At 41.1% G+C, this 21,315-nt stretch overlaps 1 long non-coding RNA gene across 2 annotated transcripts in view; it reads right to left on the bottom strand.

Moving 5' to 3' along the window:
• LOC141081687 (uncharacterized) overlaps window positions 1-21,315 on the bottom strand; it is a 378,204-nt gene that overhangs the window by 20,642 nt on the left and 336,247 nt on the right. For both annotated transcript variants that reach the window (XR_012229975.1, XR_012229969.1), the window contains one exon: window positions 13,820-13,917. This is a non-coding gene — a long non-coding RNA (uncharacterized lncRNA). The remainder of the gene's footprint in view (window positions 1-13,819; window positions 13,918-21,315) is intronic.

Here is a 21,315-nt window from a genome sequence, read left to right as displayed (position 1 = left end):
TGCCCAATTCCGCCCTTTGCAGCAGCTGAATGTCCAGCCAACACATGAACATATGCCATTTTTGAAACCTCCCTAAGTGGGCTGCCCCCCCCAATGGCTGGGATCAACACCTGGCGCACCCCGGCAAGTGCCGTTGCTCTGAACAGGTGGATGGGCCCACAGATGGCTGACGGCACTGGCACAGGGCCCCTCATAGTACAATACAGTGTCTCTGACGGTGGGGGGGCCCACTCTCTGTCAGACACACCAGCATACTATGAGGGACCCTGTGCCAGTACAGTCGACCACAAGTGTTCCCCCCGCTTGGTCATGGCCACAGCACTTGCAAGTTGCAATACATACCTCTCCCTGCTCCACCGCTGTGTAGTCTGGGCAGTTAAATCCTTCACAGGGATGGCCACTAGAAATTTGGTGTATTGATCGATGATGGTTAAGATGTAGCTATGCTCAGTCCTGCTGGCCTCTACCTTCAGATGATCAATGGCTACCATTTGTAATGGATGTCAACTTACAAGCAGATGCAGTGGTGCTTTATGATCACCTTTCACAGTTGTGATAGTCACAGATGTGTGACATTCCTGCCACCATTTTCCAATGTCTCCTCTCATACCAATCCAATAGAATCACCTACGGTCTGTGGCTTCTTTCTTTTGCACTCCCAAATGACCAGACACATCATGATAGGCAGTGAGGACCATGTCTACATCTCTCCCTGTGATCACAATTTGATGGAGATGAGTAACGGTGATGTGATCCACGCTACTGCGATAAAGCAATCCTTTCTTCACAAAGAACCATTTTCACTGTCTCCTCAGACACAGTAATTGAGGGTCTGCATTGCCTCTGCAACATCTACCGGGAGGTTTTCCCACAATGAGTAATTCCCAAATTTCTGCTAACACGTGACTTTCCGTCTGTACTTGTATCAATGTAGTTTCCAGTAGCAGAGAGTCTGGACTGGCTTACTGAGATTGAAATATATACGAAGATTTAAAAGTACCACAACACTGTATACTGTTGTACGCTTTGACTACCTTTCCCTTTTTCTACTTGCTAAATTCTGGTGTAATACATACTGAGCCTGTGAGTGTCTGTGTCTGACTCCAGAAGTATAGACGGAAATTTACAATTACCCCTAGACTGGATACACCTGATATGTGCTGATACAGTACCTTTGTTCAAAATTTTGTATTACGGTATCATCCATAGTGAGTGAGCGTGTGTGGTTTACGCCTTCTATATATACGGTGAATCGGAGATACCTATTTTTACCCTATACTCGATACAGCTTGCATCTTGTTATACAGTACCTTTGTTCGACATTTAGTATTATGGTCAAATCCATACTGAGTAAGCATCTGAGACTGACTACGGGACTATGTATATAGAGATTTCAATTGTACCCTATAATATATATACTTGCTATCTTGTTATCCAGTACCTTTTTTAGAACATTTTTTGTTATGGTCAAACCCAGACTGAGTGAGAGTCTGAGGGTGACTCCGGAAATATATACAGAGATTTCAAATTTGGCCAATACTGTATACAGCTGTACGCTTGTGTTACATTACCCATTTACAGCTTTTTATATTCTTGTTTAATCCATACTGGGCCTGAGAGCGTTTGTGTCTGCCTCCTGAAATGTATATGGAGATTCAGAAAGTTTACACTATACTATATATACCTTGTATCTGGTGATACTGTACCCTTTTTCACCTTTTTATTTTATTGGGTAATCCATACTGAGCCTGTGAGCATCTGTATATGACTCATGAAATATATGGAGATTTACTGTTATCCCTAGACTGTATAGAGCTGTACGCTTCTGATACAGTACCATATATCTGCTGGTAATTTGGGTCAATTTTATAAAACATGAGGAAGTATGGTGGAAGAGGATGCGGACGTGGGAATTGGGGGCCAACTGGTACTGATGGTGGTGGTGCATCTGCTTGCAGTGCAAAAAACACAATAGCAGCTAAGGCAGGAGGTGTTGAGCCTGCGTCATGGTGTAGCTCTGGAAGGCCTGTAAGGCTCCATTTTCTGGGAGTTGGTAGACTGCTTTTAAAGCCGGAGCATCAGGAACTGTTTTTGGCTTACATTGCTGAAACAGCCTCCAGCTCTATCGCCTCCTCTTCTGAAGTTTAAAAAATGCAAGCACTGAGTTGTAAGTGCTGGCTTCTGGTCAGGAGCAACCACTTTCCTTGTGTCCTTCACCCCCAACAAAAGTGAAGGATGCGGCAGCACACACTTCAGATTACTCTATGGAGCTCTTTTCACATACCATGCCTGGATTAATTAAAAATGGGGCCCATCATATACTGGAGCATTCAAAATGGGGCAGATAAGACACTGGAGTAGCATCTATGGGGCACATGATACACTGGAGCATGAGAAATGGGCCCATTATATATGGAGCATTATTAGAGCCCATAAGACACTGGAGCATCATCCATGAGGCCCGTCGTATAATGGAGCATTCCAAATGGAGCAGATCAGACACTGGAGCAGCATCTATAGGGCACATGATACACTGGAGCATTAGAAATGGGGCCAATTATACATGGAGCATTATTAGGGCCCATAAGACACTTCAGCATCATCCATGAGGCCCATCATATACTGGAGCATTCCAAATAGGGGACATCAGACACTGGAGCAGCATTTATGGGGCTCATTAGACACTGGAGAATTAGAAATGGAGCCCATTATATATGGAGCATTATTAGGGCCCATCATACACTGGAGCATCATCCATGAGGCCCATCATATACTGGAGCATTCCAAATGGGGCAGATCAGACACAGGAGCAGCATCTATGGGGCACATGATACACTGGAGAATTAGAAATGGGGCCCATTATATATGGAGCATTATTAGGACCCATAAGACACTGGAGCATCATCCATGAGGCCCATCATATACTGGAGCATTCCAAATGGGGGACATCAGACACTAGAGCAGCATTTACGGGGCCCTTTATACACTGGAGCATTATAAATGGAGCCCATTATATATTGAGCATTATTAGGGCCCATCATACACTGGAGCATCATCCATGAGGCCCATCATATACTAGAGCATTACAGATTGGGGACATCAGACACTGGAGCAGCATTTACGGGGCTCATTATACACTGGAGCATTAGAAATGAAGCCCATTATATGTGGAGCATTACTGGGGCCCATAACACACTGGAGCATCGTCCATGGGGACCATCATATACTGTAGCATTATGTGGAGCTCATCATATACTGTATGGAACATTATATGTGGCCAATTATTCTGTATGGAGAAATATATGGGGCTCGTTATTCTGTATGGTGCACATGTGGTGGCCATAATACTATATGGAGTAATATACTGTCCTTTTTTTGAGCTATTGTATAATTTAAAATAGATCAGTCATGTCATGTAAGCAGTGAAGTATTTGTCATTGTACTATACCTATATTTCTGTGCTGTATCGGAGCATCATGAGTTGTGGTATGTGTTAAAGGGGCGCACTGACACTCTTTGGCCCAGGGCACACGAAAACCTGGAGCCAGCCCTACCCCCCAACAACTTTAGCCAAATAACCCCCTGATTTCAATGCGTAACTATTATTATGAAGTAAATTAAGGTTGACAAGCTTCAGTAATAAGAATTGATGTTTTTGGCATTGAAATGGGCACTGTAGGTGTGTTTACTGTCCTCCACTCCCTGCCGACTTTGCTTCTCCATTGACTTGCATTGGGTTTCGTGTTTCAGTCGGCCTCCGACTTTTTCTTATAGTCGGCCGATTTCGTTTGACCCGACTTTTGAGAAAGTCGGGTTTCACGAAACCCGACTCGACCCTAAAAAAGGCAAAGTCGCTCATCTCTATTCTTAATGAATCAGAAGCATCTAACTCCAGCATATCTCCTCAACAAGACTGGTGTGAACAACGCCGATCTTGATGAATCAGGCCACATGTATCTGATTCCACAGCAACTTATGTACTAAACTAGCCCGAGACAGTGAGCTGAGCGGGACTCTCAAAAAGTAGAGGGCAACTACACTAATCACTTGATTTTGATGTTTTTGACATTGAGCCTGTTGACTGACTTTTTATAAGATTATTTCAGGGAACTAAAATTGTTGTGTTTCATATACATTTTGATTTGAAGAATTTACAAGTAAAGTAATGTTAAGCCGGCCATTCATATTAGATAGCTGTTGGGCAAATGAGGCTTTGGCCAATCATTCAGCTGGCAACCATTTCGGATGGCTCTTCCCCATACAGCAGCACTTGTTCAGCCAAGCTTTACTGCGTTCTCTGTGTGGAAGCTGTCATCAGGCATGTCTGGTGGCATCTTATCTCTAGGAGAACAAATTGATCAGCAGTCCAGAATCAGATATGTCTGGTTGATATACCCCCAACAAGCAGTTGTCCAGGGCCGCAAATTTATTAGACTGTCACCCGAACTTGTCGATATTGGCTTGTTCTGCTGACATTACTCTAACGTGTATGGGGGCCTTAAGTCTTTGTAATTTTCAATTAATGAAAAGATCTTATACTTTGTGCTCACTACCGGACCGTCTAATATACAAGTACCTCACATAAATGTTGTTCAAAATTGCATTTAAAGGAACTGTCTCATGTTAATAAATGGTCAAAATTGGACAATGCTTATAAAAACAAGAAACTTTGTAATTTTCTTCTTGAAACAATTTTTTATTTTATAGATTAGAGGCAGCTCGTTGCCTAGGTTACCAGCCACCTCTGCAACAGTCGACTTCCTAGACAAGGAGAGTATGCATGCCTCTGTTTTTATCATTGGACACAGTGTAGTTAGGGCCAGCATCTTAGCCACGGTGCCAACCTGAACTGTCAATCTTCAGGAGCCATCCCTTCCCCAATAGCAGGAAACCATAAGGCTGAGAAGCAATGTCTCCTGAAGAACAAACATGAGACTACCCCCTTAAACATTACATTTTCTATAAAATGATTTCAAAATGTTTAAATCATGAATGAATCAACCATAAAACTTTAATACCTTCAGATAGTAAATCTTGATGACTTTGACAGTGAACATTGAACAGTGTAAGAATCTTTTGGATCATGACACGTGAGGTCAGTAAACATATTGTTCACACTGATGTACTGTCTACCAGACCACATGACAAAGTACCTCTTACCTGTACCTCAGAGGAACGAATTATATGGCTCCAAGGGAATACTAGATAAATCATATTACATATCTGTGATCTCAGCACTCTAAGGATCAAACTATTCTCAGTAATTCTTCAATGACCTTCACAACTTGGAATTTTAATCTCACATATGCCATTTGCTTTAATACATGCAGTCCAGAGTTTAAAATTATGTCTTATCTGCTGACCCCAAGAGTAAGTTAATATAGACATATTCATTCTACATATACATCAGGTAAGGAGTAGCAGTGAAGCTCAGGCTTGGGTATTCCTATTGTTGTAAAATATTAAAAATGGAACTTAATAAAGAACTAGTGTCATTTCAATTATCATATTATGGAATATTTTTTTCAGTAGAGACTGTTCAGATAGTTATCACTTTAGTTTGGTAAGGGTAGACCTTTCATATTTAGTGACAACTTCTTTCTAACTTACATAAGGGATTCAGAACTAAAAAGGAGAGAGGAGATAAGGGTCCCCTTTATTGATCGGTAATCAATGTCCAGTGTCAAATTAAATTACATATTGCAGGTAAAAAGAAACATAAAAATGCATTTCAATCTATATTAGCTATAAAAAAAAACAGCACCAGGATCATCATCACTAGTGATGGGAGAACCCAAACAGTAAACACATACTGTTCGGGCACGGACCCCAAACATGGACTTTTCCAGGAAGTCTGTGTTACTGCTCTGGTCTGGCACCCCAAACATTTTGTGTTTCCCACACTGTTATCTGCATGACAGCGTGAGAAACACCGGGGGCTCTGATTGGAGGTAAGATTTTTACCGCCAGTCAGAGCACTGCTGTTCCTACGCTGTCATTTGATCTTTGTAACTCAGCAAAAGGTGCCATAAGTAAGTTCACCTTGGTTTAGCTATGAACTCCAGTGAACTTTCTCACGGGAGCTCAGCACTAGACACTGACAGAAGCGATTATGCTCCTGCCAGTGTAAGCCTGATGAAGGGGAGAGCGGTCACTGATGTGACTGCTCTCCAAATCATCTAAATCATTGTGAGACATACTGGATTATCTTCACTTCGGACACATGAGGGATATGGTTACTTTTTTATTTTTTTTTACAGGGGACATGAGCTTCAATGAAATGGACTTAAGGTGAGTATCATGGTTGTTTATTATTTTCAGTTTTTTTATAGGTGACAAGGGCTTCAATGGAATGGCGTAAGGTGAGTATAACTTTGTTATTTTTAAATATACAGGGTGTGGATCTTTATTTTAAGTAAGGGACTTTATTAAGGATGCTTTTTATTTACAATATGACTATGGGGTCAGTCATTACTAACCCCTGGGCTTGATGTCACCTGACAATATAAAGGTCACATCAACTCCACAAATATTACCCCACTTGCAAATGCCACAGGGCAAGTGGGAAGAGCCTTTTCTGGGGTGGCTGCGGGCTGCAATTTTAGGCTGGGGGTGCAATATCCATGGCCACATAACAGCCTGAGAATACCAGACCCCAGTTGTCTGCTTTAGCTTGGCTAGTTGTCAAAAAGGGGGTGACCCCATGCGTTTTTTTAAAATGATTTATTTTTAAATAATTTAAAAAATGGAGTGGGGATCTCTCTATTCTTGATAAACAGCCATGATAAAGCTGATAACTGAGGGTTGCAGCCAGCAGCTGTGAGTTTTGCCTGCACTGGTTATTAAAAATAGAACAGACCCCACATCATTTTTTAACCCCTTAATGACTGGAGCTTTTTTTTATTTTTCATTTTTGTTTTTCGCTCCCCTTCTTTCCAGAGCCATAACTTTTATATTCTTCTGTCAATATGGCCATGTCAGGGCTTATTTTTTGTGGGATGAGTTGTACTTTTGAATGACATAATTGGTTTTACCATGTCGCGTACTCAAAAATGGGAATTCCAAGTGCAGTGAAATTGCAAAAAAAGTGCAATCCCACACTTGTTTGCTTGGCTTTTTTGCTAGGTTCACTAAATGCTAAAACTGACCTACCAATATCATTCTCCAGGTCATTACGAGTTCATAAACACCAAACATGTCTAGGTTCTTTTATCTAAGTGGGGAAACAAAAATTCCAAAGTTTGCTAAAAGAAATGAGCAATTTTCCGAGACCCGTAGCGTCTCCATTTTTCGTGATCTGGGGTCAGGTGAGGGCTTATATTTTGCGTGTAGGGCTGATGCTTTTAATGATACCACTTTTGTGTAAAATATCTTTTGATCGCCCATTATTGCATTTTAATGCAATGTTGCGGCGACCAAAAAATGTAATTCTGAAGTTTTGAATTTTTTTATCGCTACGCCGTTTAGCGATTGGGTTAATCCTTTTTTTATTAATAGATTGGGTGATTCTGAACACGGCGATACCAAACATGTGTTTGTGTGGGTTTTTTTATTGTTTTATTTTGATTGGGGCGAAAGGGGGGTGATTTGAACGTTTATTTTTTCTTTTTTTTATTTTATAAAACTTTTTTTTTTACTTTTGGCATGCTTCAATAGCCTTCATGGGAGGCTAGAAGCATGCCATACTTGATTGGCTCTGCTACATATAGGCGATGCTCAGATCGTCTATATGTAGCAGATTTACAGCATTGCTATGAGCGCCGACCACAATCTCTATGAGACCTCTAGTTGTCAAGGCAATGCATCACTAACCCCCGATCAAGTGATGGGGGTTGGCAATGCACTCACTTCCAGCCCGGCGTCTGGAAGCAGTAGTTATATGCCCGCTGTCAGCGTCTGACAGCGGGATTTAACTAGTTAATAGGCACAGGTGGATTGAGATTCCGCTCGCTCCTATTGCGGGCACATGTCAGCTGTCTATAACAGCTGACATGTCGTGGCTTTGAGGTGGTGCCCAACTCAAAGCAGGGGACACTGACCACTGACGTACTATCCTGTCAGCTGTCGGAATGGGTTAAAATGCATTTATTTATAGCGCAGGTGCAGGCAGATGAATACTCCCATCAAGAGCGCCTGCTCTCGTTGTGATCAGTGACAGCAGGTGTAGGCTGATGGGAGTCGTATTCACATCTATGTATCAGTACTCATGTCTGGCTGGTTATCAAAAATACAGGGGAACCCAATCCACTTTTTATTATTTATTTAGAACGCAGGCGTCAGCTGATGAATACTCCCATCAGCTGCCGCCTGCTCTTACTGTTTTTAGCGGCAGCAGGGGTAGGTTGATCGGAGCAGTAGTCCCATCAGTTCACGCTAGTGACCAGAGGTAAACTTTTTATCTCCAATCACAGCTATGGGGTCACACTGTCATTTTACAGCGTTGGAACCGCAGCTGTCTGAAAAGTGGCAATGATTTTACTGCCGATCAGAAGCAGTGTTTGCCACACTGCCATGCATATAACAGCATGGCAAATGCTGGATGTTTGGGGACCCCATTCAAGTGAATTGGATCCAGGTTCGGGTCCATGTACTGTTCTGGTATCCGAACCAGAACTTTTTGACTGTTCTGCCAAACCCGCCAGACTTGAACATCTGGGGTGCGCCCATCTCTACTCTGAGTCCTTCCTATGCTTTGAAGTGGTGGGGGGCCATTGACTTCATCTTCCTAGGGCACCAAAATACATTGTCCCGGCCTTGTCTGACACCAGCATAATGCAGTCAGAAACCCTGATTCCACTTACTGGGCTGCTTGCTGTAGTTTTGATAAAATCAATGTTGAAAGATATTATCACTAAAGGACTAGCAAACCTGCTTCCATGTAGTCGTCCATATTCATAAACTCTGTATTAACCCGCCCCCCACCACTGATCGGCAGTATTCTGCCTATGCACAGTGTACACAGATAGCTTCCAATCAGTGGTGTGGGCGGGTTTATACAGAGCTCCGCATTTAGAAAACTGGGAGATCTGCAGCAGATAAACCATTGATTGACCACATGCAGCTCTGTATGTGATATATTGAAGGAGTCAGGGACTCGGCTACTATATCATGCTGGTCTTAGATGAGCTAGTAAAGGCCAATTGACAGATTCACTTTAAGGCTTTAAGGAATTTCCTGACATTTTCGTAAAAGCATAGACTTCAAAATTGGGTAATCACTTTGCACATGAAAAACACATTTACAAGTGTTAAGGTGTTTTGTAAGGCATTTTACATGTGTTTCCACAGTTGTGCTGTTCTAGAGAAAGAGATGGGAGCACTACAAAAAAATAAAACAAATTAAAAAGGTTTGCAGGAAAAAAACACAAATGTGCAATAAAATAAATCAGCTGAAAAAATCTTTCAAAATTTGATGCTGAATTTACTATTTGATTTTCATGTGATTTAGTTCAATTTCATGCGGGGAAAGAAAGCATGAAAATGCATTGTGTTCCTCGACCTTAAAAGAAGGTAAAAAATCTCACAAAAAGAAGTTAAAAACTGACATATCTGAATGGTATAGAAGTACAAAATAATATTGATTAACCTGCCAAAAGTTATGACTGATATTGTTCACTTTAAAGGGAACCTGTCAGGACAAATAGCTGACTAGTCTGGGGCAACTAACACCCCATCGACTAGGCAAATAAGCTGTATGCTGCTGGATTGGAGGGCATGGGGGACCTGACAGGTTCCCTTTAACTATGTATATAATGCCCCATGTAGATTGTGAATGTGGTACTCCTTATATTTTCTGGTACAAACCAGCCTCCAGACAATGAAAAAGACACCAAAAAGTATCTCTTCAACCACAGTAATATGGCTGCTAAGTTATATCTAGACCAACACCAATCATTATAAGAGGGAGATAGTTATATTAAAAGTAAGGTTTTTTTTGCCCGATTCTCAATTAAAACTGTTACTACTTATAAGTCTTAAAAGCTTCAAAGCCCCAAAATAAAATGATGGCATGAATTATACATTACAGCTCTCTGACAAATACAAGACAAGTTGCTTCTATTATTAGCTAAAATACTTGGCAGAAGCAAAGCAGAGGAGGTTACAAGGGCATAAACAGAGCGATCCAAAACTCAATCCAAAAACTGAAAATTACAGTACAAGATGTGCACGGAGAAAACAATCCTCATCAGAGTTTCCTAGTCACAAAGAGACAATTAGCTTTTAATATCGCACACAATTGTCTTCATAATTAGGAAGCTTAAAATGACAGTTATGCAAATAAATAAACACAATCTGTGAGTACAGTAAAAGCAAGCAGGAGCGATGGGTGAGAAGGAAACTTTCTGACTTAACCCTTAACTGATTTGCTAGATGTGTTTTTCTAATGAGACAATTTCCTATGTGAATGTTTAGAATTGTGACTGCTATGATATGGGAATTTTGGAAATGATAATTTTGCTATTTTGGTAACTTTTTTCTCTTACATCTTGGTAAACTGTATCTGCAGGGTTTTTTTTACCTTTGTTTGCTGCTGTTCAGTAAGTATAAGTTCACATAGTGATCCTGATCTACAGTCTACGCACTGGCGGACACAGAGAGAAAAGGGCTCCAGTGCAAGAACAATATATGGGCCCTTTGCTGACCAATAGCTCATCATAATGCACAATTCCCTTGCTTTGGTTGTGGGATGTGCTAGGTATTTTATGAAGTTTATGAGATCCCCAACTTTCAGGATATCTTTGCCCTTGAAGGTAACAGGCAAGAGATATCGTGGTCATGTTTCCTATCATGTTCTCTACCCTGATTTTACATTTCTATAGATGGTAAACATGGCATGGATAACATCATTCTTCTGACCGATATTAGGTTGAACTTTTATGGCTGTCCTAACAGTGATATGAGTGAATGTGTTAGATTTTTCCCTTCTCTATAACGATGAAAATATATCTCCCCTAAATATTAGATGGATGTAAACCCCAGAGCATCTGAAATAGCTCCTTTGAACAGAGGAAGCGAATTCCTATAAACAGATGAAGCCCCTGCACTTCTTTGTTGCTTAGTAAATGAATATTAGGTTTGTTGACTGGTTCTCATCAAATCCCCTGTGATAATTACCTGTTCATGGCAGGAGGTAAAACTTCAATGGAGGTTAAAGTGTCAACTCTTTCTCACTTCCCCTATTATAATTAATCCCATATATTCAATATTAAGGTGATATGTCCCTTCTCTGGAGATGTTTTTAAGGATTTTACAATTTTTCTATATGGCAGGAAATATAATTATCTCTGTATAGTGGGAAACTATGGCTGGCCTTGGACTCTGCACAGCGGTGGACACAGATAAAAAAGGGTTCCTGTGCAAAAATAGTATATGGACCCTTCTTTGTGTCTGTGACAAAAGCTGCTAACTGTTTTGAAGGTGGAAGTGGGTCATGTTACCCTTTGGCCCCCTTTATTGTACCAATGTTATGTCTGACCCTGACTCTATGATCAGTCAATCAAATCAATCAAATTTATTATCGCCAAGTACATATTACATATATACAAGGAATTCTTTGTGGCAAAGAGGCAACATAATATATAACAACAGATACAACAAGTAACATCTAGCAAGACAGATACAGTATATAGTCTACACATGATGATTTAATTGTTGAACAGAGAGTGGATAGAAGCTGTTCATATGGCGGTTGGTGCTGCATTTGGGGACTCTGAAGCGACGTCCTGAAGGGAGTAGTTGGAATGAGGAGTGTCCCGGGTGAGAGGGATCGGATGAAATTTTCAATGCGTGGGATCGAATACTCTTATCATAAAGATCCTGGATTTTAGGCAGGGGGGAACCTATAATTCTTTCTGCTGTTCCGAAAGTCCTTTGTAAGCGGAGTTTGTCATGCGCAGTGGCTCCCCCATACCAGACTATCAGAGAGGAACAAATCACAGATCTGATGACAGCATTAAAGAATAAGATCAGCAGATTCTTAGACAAACCATATCTTTTCAGCTGACGCAGGAAGAACATCCTCTGTTGTGCTTTTCTTATAACAGCATCCACATTTTTCCCCCATTTAAGATCATGAGAGATGATAACACCATGGAATTTGGTCTCTGTGACCCTAAGAACCACTTCGTCATGGATGTAGATTGGAAGTATCTCATGTTGATCTTTCCTAAAATCCACAGCCATCTCAGCAGTTTTTTTAGTGTTGAGTACAAGATTATTGGCTTTACACCAGTCACATATTCTTTCCACCTCACTCCGATACAAGTCTTCAGCATTTCCCCTGATGAGACCAATCAGTGTCATATCATCGGCAAATTTCAAGATTTTTACTGAGTCTGCTGAAGAGATGCAATCATTCGTATAGAGAGAAAACAGTAATGGGGACTAAACACACCCCTGAGGTGCCCCGATGTTTGTGACCAAGGTGTCCGAAGTGAATGGTCCAACTTTTACACTCTGTATCCTGGCTGTCAGGAAGTTATAAATCCACAAGCATAAGTTGAGAGGGACTCCAAGAGCTACCATTTTCTTATGAAGTAAATTCGGATCAATGGTATTGAACGCTGAGCTAAAGTCCATGAAAAGAATCTGGACATATGAGTGCAGTTCATCTGTATGATCCAAAATGTACTTCACTATTAGACCTGTTTCCTATTAGCATTGATGGAAATAATCCAAATGTTGATTCAAACCCAAAACCTCCTATTGTCATTAGAATCCACCTGTTTATAACCGAAGCAGTGTAAGACTATGTGCCCACGTTGCAGAAATGCTGCAGAAATGTCTGCAGCATTTCTGCAACTCCCTGCTGCGGTTAAAACGCATGCGGAATACGCATGCGTTTTCCCACAAAGCACAAGCCTTTTGCAAGCGTTTTTAGCTTGCAGAATGCTTGCGCTTTTCCAATGCTAAAAATAATTAAAAAAATTAAAAATATGGTATTCTCACCTTCTGACGGCCCCTGATCTTCTCAGCGGCGCTCCTGATACGTTCCGTTCCCAGGGATGCTTTGTGCAAAGGACCTTTGTGACGTCACGGTCGTGTGACCGCGACATCATCTGGGGTGATTCTCGCAATGCAGCCCTGGGAACGGAAGATGCCGCCAGCACCGTTTGGAGCTGGGAGTACTCCAGGGGCCATCAGAAAGTGAGTATATCCCTATTTTTTATTTTAATTCTATTTTTTACAGGATTATGGTACCCAGGGCATAGAGAAGAGTAACTTCTCCTCCAGACCCTGGGTACCATCCGCAAATGAAGTGCTCAGTTTACGCACGGTGGGCATAGGCACATGCGTAAAGTGAGCATTTCAATGCAATCCTATGGTGGCAGAATCACCGCAATTCCACAGAAATAAAGGACATGCTGCAGATTTTACCGCTATGTGATTCCGCAGTGGTAAAATCCGCAGCATTGACACAGCAACTGCGGAATCCCATAGGATTGCATGGGGATGCGTTTTTTAAGCGTTTCCGCTGCGGCGGAAATGCTAAAAAAACGCAACGTAGGCACACAGCCTAAATGTAGCCTAAAGGGATGACACTATAGTTTGCTTTCTACAGTGGAACTCTTGCTTTTCTATCACCTAGCAATGTTTCTAGTAGAGATAGATATTGTTATCCTGACTTATATCCTGATATAATTATCAGAAAATTCCTGCTGTGGCCAAGCCCTAGCAAGTTCAATATTTGCCTTTCTTTAACATTTTTCAAAAGAGACCTTGAAATTACTCTTGAGAATAACTGGAAATGCTTACAAAATAAAAAGTGAAAACTGAATCTAGAACAAATAGAAAGTACAAATACATTCTCAAAATATTACCTGAGTTTCTCCAATGCAAAAATCTTCCAGCATCTTATCGCTTGCCAGAGAATGCCATGATACCACTATCATCAGACCCATCCAAACATGAACCGAACCTAAATAATAAAATATTCTGTTAAAATGGTGTTACCAGGCAAAGCACTAATTTATACAAATCATAGGGTGACTTATGCACTAATCCCAGATAATAATTGATATTGCAGCATTGTTCTCTAGGTCAGTATGATTACAACGAAACCAAACTTTTATTTTTTTTTATTTAACTAAAGAAATAAAAAAATTAGAAGTTTTTTTTTTTTTTTTAATTTGGTTTGTGTCATTTCCTGAGATTATATTTTTACATTGATAGTTATACTGGAGAACTTGATTTTTGTGTGGCAAGCTGAGAGTTTTCCTGATTTCAATTTGGAGTACATATAACGTTTTGTTCACTAATTAGTGAATTTTTGTGTTAAGGTGTGGTGACAAAAAGTGCAATTCTGTCATGCCTACCATGTGCCTTAATTTTATATTTATACTGGACTTTTACAATGTGGAGATACTAAATTTATTATTTCTTATGTTTTTATTCCATTGATTTGTAATGAAGGAAAAGGAATGCAATTTGAATTATAAACTTAATGATGGTCAAACATTTGGGATATCCTTCCACAAGCATCTCACAATAGTTTGCTGGAATTTGGCCCATTCCTCCTAACAAAACTGGTGCAACTTATCCAGGATTGTAGGTCGCCTTGCTTGCACCTGCCTTTTCAGCTTTGCCCGTAAATTTTCAATAGGATTGAGATTAGGGTTTTGGTATGGCCACTCCAAACATTGACTTTGTTATCCTTAAGCCACTTTGTTACCATTTTGGCAGTATGCTTTGGTTCATTGTCCATTTGGAAGACCCATTTCCACTCATGCTTTAACTTTCTGGCTGATGTCTTGAAATGTTGCTTCAGTATTGCCACATAATATTCTTTTATCATAATGCCATCTATATTGTGAAGTGCCCCGGTCCCTCCTGCAGCAAAACAACCCCACAAAATGTTGCTGCCACCCCCGTGTTTCACAGTTGGGATGGTGTTCTTAGGCTTCCAAGCATCTACCTTTTTCCTCCAAACTTAGCGATGGTCATTATGTCCAAAAAGTTAAATTTTAGTTTCATCAGACCACAGGACATGTCTCCAAAAATTAAGGTCTTTGTTCCTGTGTGATTTTGCAAACATTAATCTGTTTTTTTAAGTTTCTTTTGGAGTAATGGTTTCTTCCTGGCAGAGTGGCCTTTCAGTCCATGTTGATACAGTAGTCATTTCACTGTGGATATTGGCACAATCTTACCAGCTTCCGCCATCATCTTCACAAGGTCTTTTGCTTTTGTCCTTGGGTTGATATGCACATGATGGACCAAAGCACGTTCATCTTTGGGACACAGAACCCATCACCTTCCTGAGCGGTTTGATGGCTGGACTTTCCCATCATGTCATCAATGCAACTGATGAAGGCCATGACTGGCTGAAATGCATTATTTTGGCTGCATCAAATTACACTATAATTATTCCTGAAGTTGAGTGCCAAGTTCTTTATTTATACACAAGGTGTGGGGACCTACTTGTGCATCCTCTTAAGTAGTGCATACGGTGTTTTTCCTTACTCAGAATTGTTTAAAGGCATAGTAACCTTAGTGTATGTAAACTTTTGACTTTGCAGTAACTAATAAAAATGCCTTAAAACATTCTCTCACATTATTCTGGCATTTGGCAAATATTAATAATTATGGTAATCCTGATTGACCTAAGGCGGGAAAGATTTATTCTGATTTCATGTCAGATATTAAGAAAAACATGCATATGTGTCTTTTAATAAAGTGAATGTAAACCTCTGGCTAAAACTGTATATATATATATATATATATATACACACATGTATATTTGCACATTATACATATTATTAATATTATTTAATTAATCTTTATAGCTCCATTTATTCCATGGCACTTTACATGTGAAAACGGGTATACATAATAGAAAACAAGTAAAATAACCTTGAACAAAATGACTCACCGACTGATACAGGAAGAGAAAGGTTTCTGCCCACGAGGTACATATATTTTTTTCTTTCTATTAGTTTTGATTCCCCTTAGAGAATATTCGTCTGCAATTGCTTGATCTCTTATAGTATATACTGACTTCAGTATCTATATATATATAATTGTCTTATCATGTCTGTCTGTAACTGAAATCCTGCGTCGCTGATTGGTCATGGCCTAACTGCCGCGACCAATCAGCGACAGTTGCTTAGTCGTCGCGGCAACACGGCCGCATCTCTTATTGAACAGGCACATTACAGCCATTAAAGGCATCACTGCTGCATCGCTCATTACACCGGCACAGTCCTGTACATCTAATATATAAAGCTCAAGCATGTAACATAGTAACATAGTAACATAGTTATTAAGGTTGAAGGGAGACTTTAAGTCCATCTAGTTCAACCCATATCCTATCCTAACTTGCCCTAACATGTTGATCCAGAGGAAGGCAAAAAAAAACCCATGTGGCAACAGTAAGCTTCACATTGGGGAAAAAAATTCCTTCCCGACTCCACATACGGCAATCAGACTAGCTCCCTGGATCAACGCAATATTAAGGTAACTAGTGTATATACCCTGTAATATTATACTTTCCAAGAAAGGCATCCAGTCCCTTCTTAAATTTTAGTAGGGAATCACTCATTGCAACATCATATGGCAGAGAGTTCCATAGTCTCACTGCTCTTACAGTAAAGAATCCGCGTCTGTGAGTATGCTTAAACCTTCTTTCCTCCAGACGTAGAGGATGCCCCCTTGTCCCCGTCATAGGTCTAAGAGTAAAAAGATCATTAGAAAGGTCTTGGTATTGTCCCCGCATATATTTATACATTGTAATAAGATCACCCCTAAGCCTTCGATTCTCCAAACTAAATAACCCCAAGTGTAATAACCTGTCTTGGTATTGCAGACCCCCTAGTTCCCTAATAACCTTGGTCGCTCTTCTCTGCACCCGCACCAGTTCAGCTATGTCTTTCTTATACACCGGAGACCAGAACTGTACACAATATTCTAAGTGTGGTCGCACTAGTGACTTATATAGAGGTAAAATTATGTTCTCCTCATGAGCATCTATGCCTCTTTTAATGCATCACATTATTTTATTTGCCTTTGCAGCAGCTGCCTGACACTGGCCGCTAAATGTGAGTTTGTCGTCCACCCATACACCCAGGTCTTTTTCAATGACAGTTTTGCCCAGTGTTTTACAATTAAGCACATAATTATACATCTTGTTCGTTCTACCCAAGTGCATGATCTTACATTTAACCCCATTAAAGCTCATTTGCCATTTATCAGCCCAAGCTTCTAGTTTACATAAATCCTCCTGTAATATAAAATTGTCCTCCTCTGTATTGATTACCCTGCAGAGTTTAGTGTCATCTGCAAATATTGAAATTCTACTCTCTATGCCCCCCACAAGGTCATTAATAAATATGTTAAAAAGAAGCGGGCCCAAAACTGACCCCTGTGGTACCCCACTGCTAACTGTGACCCAGTCCGAGTGTGCTCCATTAATAACCACCCTTTGTTTCCTATCCCTGAGCCAGCTCTTAACCCACCTACACATATTTTCCCCTATCCCCATTGTTCTCATTTTATGTATCAACCTTTTGTGTGGCACCGTATCAAAAGCTTTTGAAAAGTCCATGTACACCATGTCCACTGCATTCCCTTGGTCCAGTCCGGAACTTACCCCTTCATAAAAGCTTATCAGATTAGTCTGACAGGAACGGTCCCTTGTAAACCCATGTTGATATTGGGTCATAAGGTTATTCTTCTCCAGATACTCCAGTATAGTATCTCTTAGAAAACCCTCCAGGATTTTACCCACAGTTGAGGTTAAACTTACTGGCCTATAATTTCCAAGTTCAGTTTTTGTCCCCTTTTTAAATATTGGCACCACATTTGCTATACGCCAGTCCTGTGGTACAGACCCTGTTCTTATGGAATCTTTAAAGATTAAAAATAATGGTCTATCTATGACTGTGCTTAATTCCTGCAGTATTCGGGGGTGTATCCCATCCGGGCCCGGGGATTTGTCAATTTTAGTGATTTTTAGACGCCGCCATACTTCCTGCTGGGTTAAGCAGGTGACATTTAACGGAGAATTTTTATCCCTGATCACGTTATCCATCATGGGATTTTCTTGTGTAAATACTGTTGAAAAAAAGTCATTTAGCATATTGCCTTTTTCCTCATCCTCATCCACCATTTCACCCAGACTATTTTTAAGGGGACCAACACTATCATTTTTTAGCTTCTTACTATTTATATAGTTAAAGAATATTTTGGGATTATTTTTACTTTCTCTGGCAATGAGTCTCTCTGTCTCAATCTTTGCCGTCTTGATTTGCTTTTTACAGAATTTATTTAATTTTCTGTATTTATTTAATGCCTCATCACTACCTACTTGCTTTAATTCTCTAAATGCTTTATTTTTATCTCTTATTGCGCCCCTTACAGCTCTATTTAGCCATAGTGGTTTCCGCCTATTTCTAGCATGTTTATTCCCATACGGTATATACTGTGCACAGGTCCTATTCAGAATGCTAATAAACGTCTCCCATTTTCTTTGTGTATTTTTATGTCTCAGGATATCGTCCCAGCTAATTCCACCAAGATCATCTCTCATCCGTTGGAAATTTGCTTTCCTGAAGTTTAGTGTCCTTGTAACCCCTCTACTACACATCTTATTAAAGGATACATGAAAACTTATTAATTTGTGATCACTATTACCCAAGTGACCCCCAACCCTTACATTTGATATGCGGTCTGGCCTGTTGGTTAATATTAGGTCTAGCAGTGCCCCCCCTATTGTTGGGTCCTGAACCAGTTGTGAAAGGTAATTGTCTCTCATAGTAGTCAAAAACCTATTACCTTTGCTGGAACTGCAGGTTTCGGTTCCCCAATGTATTTCAGGGTAGTTGAAGTCCCCCATAATAATGACTTCTCCTTGAGTCGCAGCTTCATCTATTTGCTTTATGAGGATATTCTCCGTTGCTTCCATTATTTTTGGAGATTTATAACAAACCCCTATCAGTAATTTATTATTTTTCCCCCCTCCCCTTATCTCCACCCACAGGGACTCTACATTTTCATTAGACTCATATATATTATCACGAAGGATGGGTTTTAAGGATGATTTTACATATAAACACACACCTCCCCCTCAAGTATTTGTTCGGTCATTTCTGAACAGGCTATAGCCCTGTAAATTAACCGCCCAGTCATGGCTCTCGTCCAGCCATGTCTCAGATATCCCCACCATGTCATAATTATGTTCCAACAACATTAACTCCAATTCCTCCATCTTGTTAGCAAGGCTTCTGGCATTAGTATACATGCACTTTATGTATCTCTCTGTACCTCTATTCTTTCTTAAATTATTAATCTGTCAACCCGATCAGCGATGTGTCGGACTCGAGCACCAGGTAGGCAGCACACCATTCGACGATCCCTGTCTTTGTGACAGATTGCCCTATCTGTTCCCCTAATAATTGAGTCTCCCACTACCAGAACCTGTCTGGCCTGCCCTGCTCTCCTATTTCCCCCCTTACTGGAGCAGACACTCCTCCGGCTTTCAGAGGACATGCCTTGCTGCAGCAGTGCTACTCCTGCACTAACACTCCCCTCATCTGCCAACTTAGCAAACTTATTGGGGTGTGCCAGATCAGGACTAGCCTCCCTGGTGCTCTTCCCTCTACCCCGCCTTCTAACTGTCACCCAGCTTGCTGCTTCATTGTCCTGCAGCTCCAACCTAGCATCCCCCCCCTCATCTATCCCATTGAGCGTCTGCTCAGTGAGCAGAAGACTCCTTTCCATATTGCCTATGGATCTCAGTGTTGCCAGCTGCACATTTAGATCCAGTATCTGGGCTTCCAAATGCACAACGTGCTCACATCTCGCACAGCAGTATGCACCCTCGACCGGCTGTTCAAGGATTTCATACATGCGGCAAGACGTGCACTGGATGGCATTGGCAATAGTGGAGCACATCCTAATGGGGATTGCACCAGACAATAAGATAAGCAAAAATAAATTAAAAAAAAAATAAAAAAAAAGTATTAATATAATATAACAGCAATTCAGTAAGACCTCCCTTGGAAACTCCCTGAATCCAAAGTCACTGACTCTCAAGTCACACACTTACCACAGTTCGCACTTACGCTCAGGTCACACTCAGCTCGCTCACACTCGCTCAGGCAGAAGATTTAAAAGAGTTTTTTTTTTTTGTTTTTTTTTTCCCCCTTTTACCAGCACACCACCTTGCTGCTCAATGCACTTCCAAAAGGAATGTATGTATGTATGTATGTGTGTATGTCCAGGATTGGCATCCGCACCGTCGCAGTTACAGCCACAAAATTTGGCACAGTCACACGTCTGGACCCCGAGAGTGTCCTAGGCTATGTTGTGAGGCGAAATTTTAACCCTGCGTGTTCCAATTCACCAAACAATTTTGCCCATATCTACATAATGGGGAAAAAGTGTGTGTGTATCAAGCCCCGCCCCTCATTATGATGTCATAATGGTTGCCATGGCGATGCTGATGTCATCATAGGTTGCAAGCCCCGCCGCTCATTATGATGACATAACGGTTGACTATGGGATGGAGGATGTGTGATGGGTATATGGGCACTGGACTATGGGATGGAGGATATGTATGATGGGTATATGGGCACGGGACTATGGGATGGAGGATGTGTGATGGGTATATGGGCACTGGACTATGGGATGGAGGATAAGTATGATGGGTATATGGGCATGGGACTATGGGATGGCAGATATGTATGATGGGTATATGGGCACGGGACTATGGGATGGAGGATATGTATGATGGATATATGGGCATGGGACTATGAGATGAAGGATGTGTGATGGTATATGGGCACTCGACTATGGGATGGCGAATATGTATGATGAGTATATGGGCATGGGACTATGGGATGGAGGATGTGTGATGGGTATATGGGCATGGGACTATGGGATGGAGGATGTGTGATGGGTATATGGGCACTTGACTATGGGATGGAGGATATGTATGATGGGTATATGGGCACGGGTCTATGGGATCGTGGATATGTATGATGGGTATATGGGCATGGGACTATGGGATGGAGGATAATTTTAATTTGCTATAACTAACCACAGTTAGTTACTATGCCCGGGCAGCGCAGGGCTCTTCAGCTAGTATAATAATAATCACGGTTTCTGTGAAGATGACCTTGTGGCTTAGCTTCACAGGAGGACAAAGATGGCAGCAGAGGCGGCCTTCAGCAGGTTCCCAGCTGCCATGGTAATTCATCATGACCCCACGATAGCATCAGAGGGGACCAAGGCAGCTAATGCCGGTGAGCACTGGCAATCGCGCCATTTAAATGCCAATGTCATACTGACAGCGGCATTCAAAAAGTTATGGGCCTCAATC

This window comes from Dendrobates tinctorius, unplaced genomic scaffold (assembly GCF_039654945.1).
Source record: "Dendrobates tinctorius isolate UK_male_01 unplaced genomic scaffold, ASM3965494v1 ptg000004l, whole genome shotgun sequence".
Classification (NCBI taxonomy): domain Eukaryota; kingdom Metazoa; phylum Chordata; class Amphibia; order Anura; family Dendrobatidae; genus Dendrobates; species Dendrobates tinctorius.
Note: the sequence above shows the minus strand (reverse complement) of the source record. Positions and strands in the feature narration are given on the sequence as shown.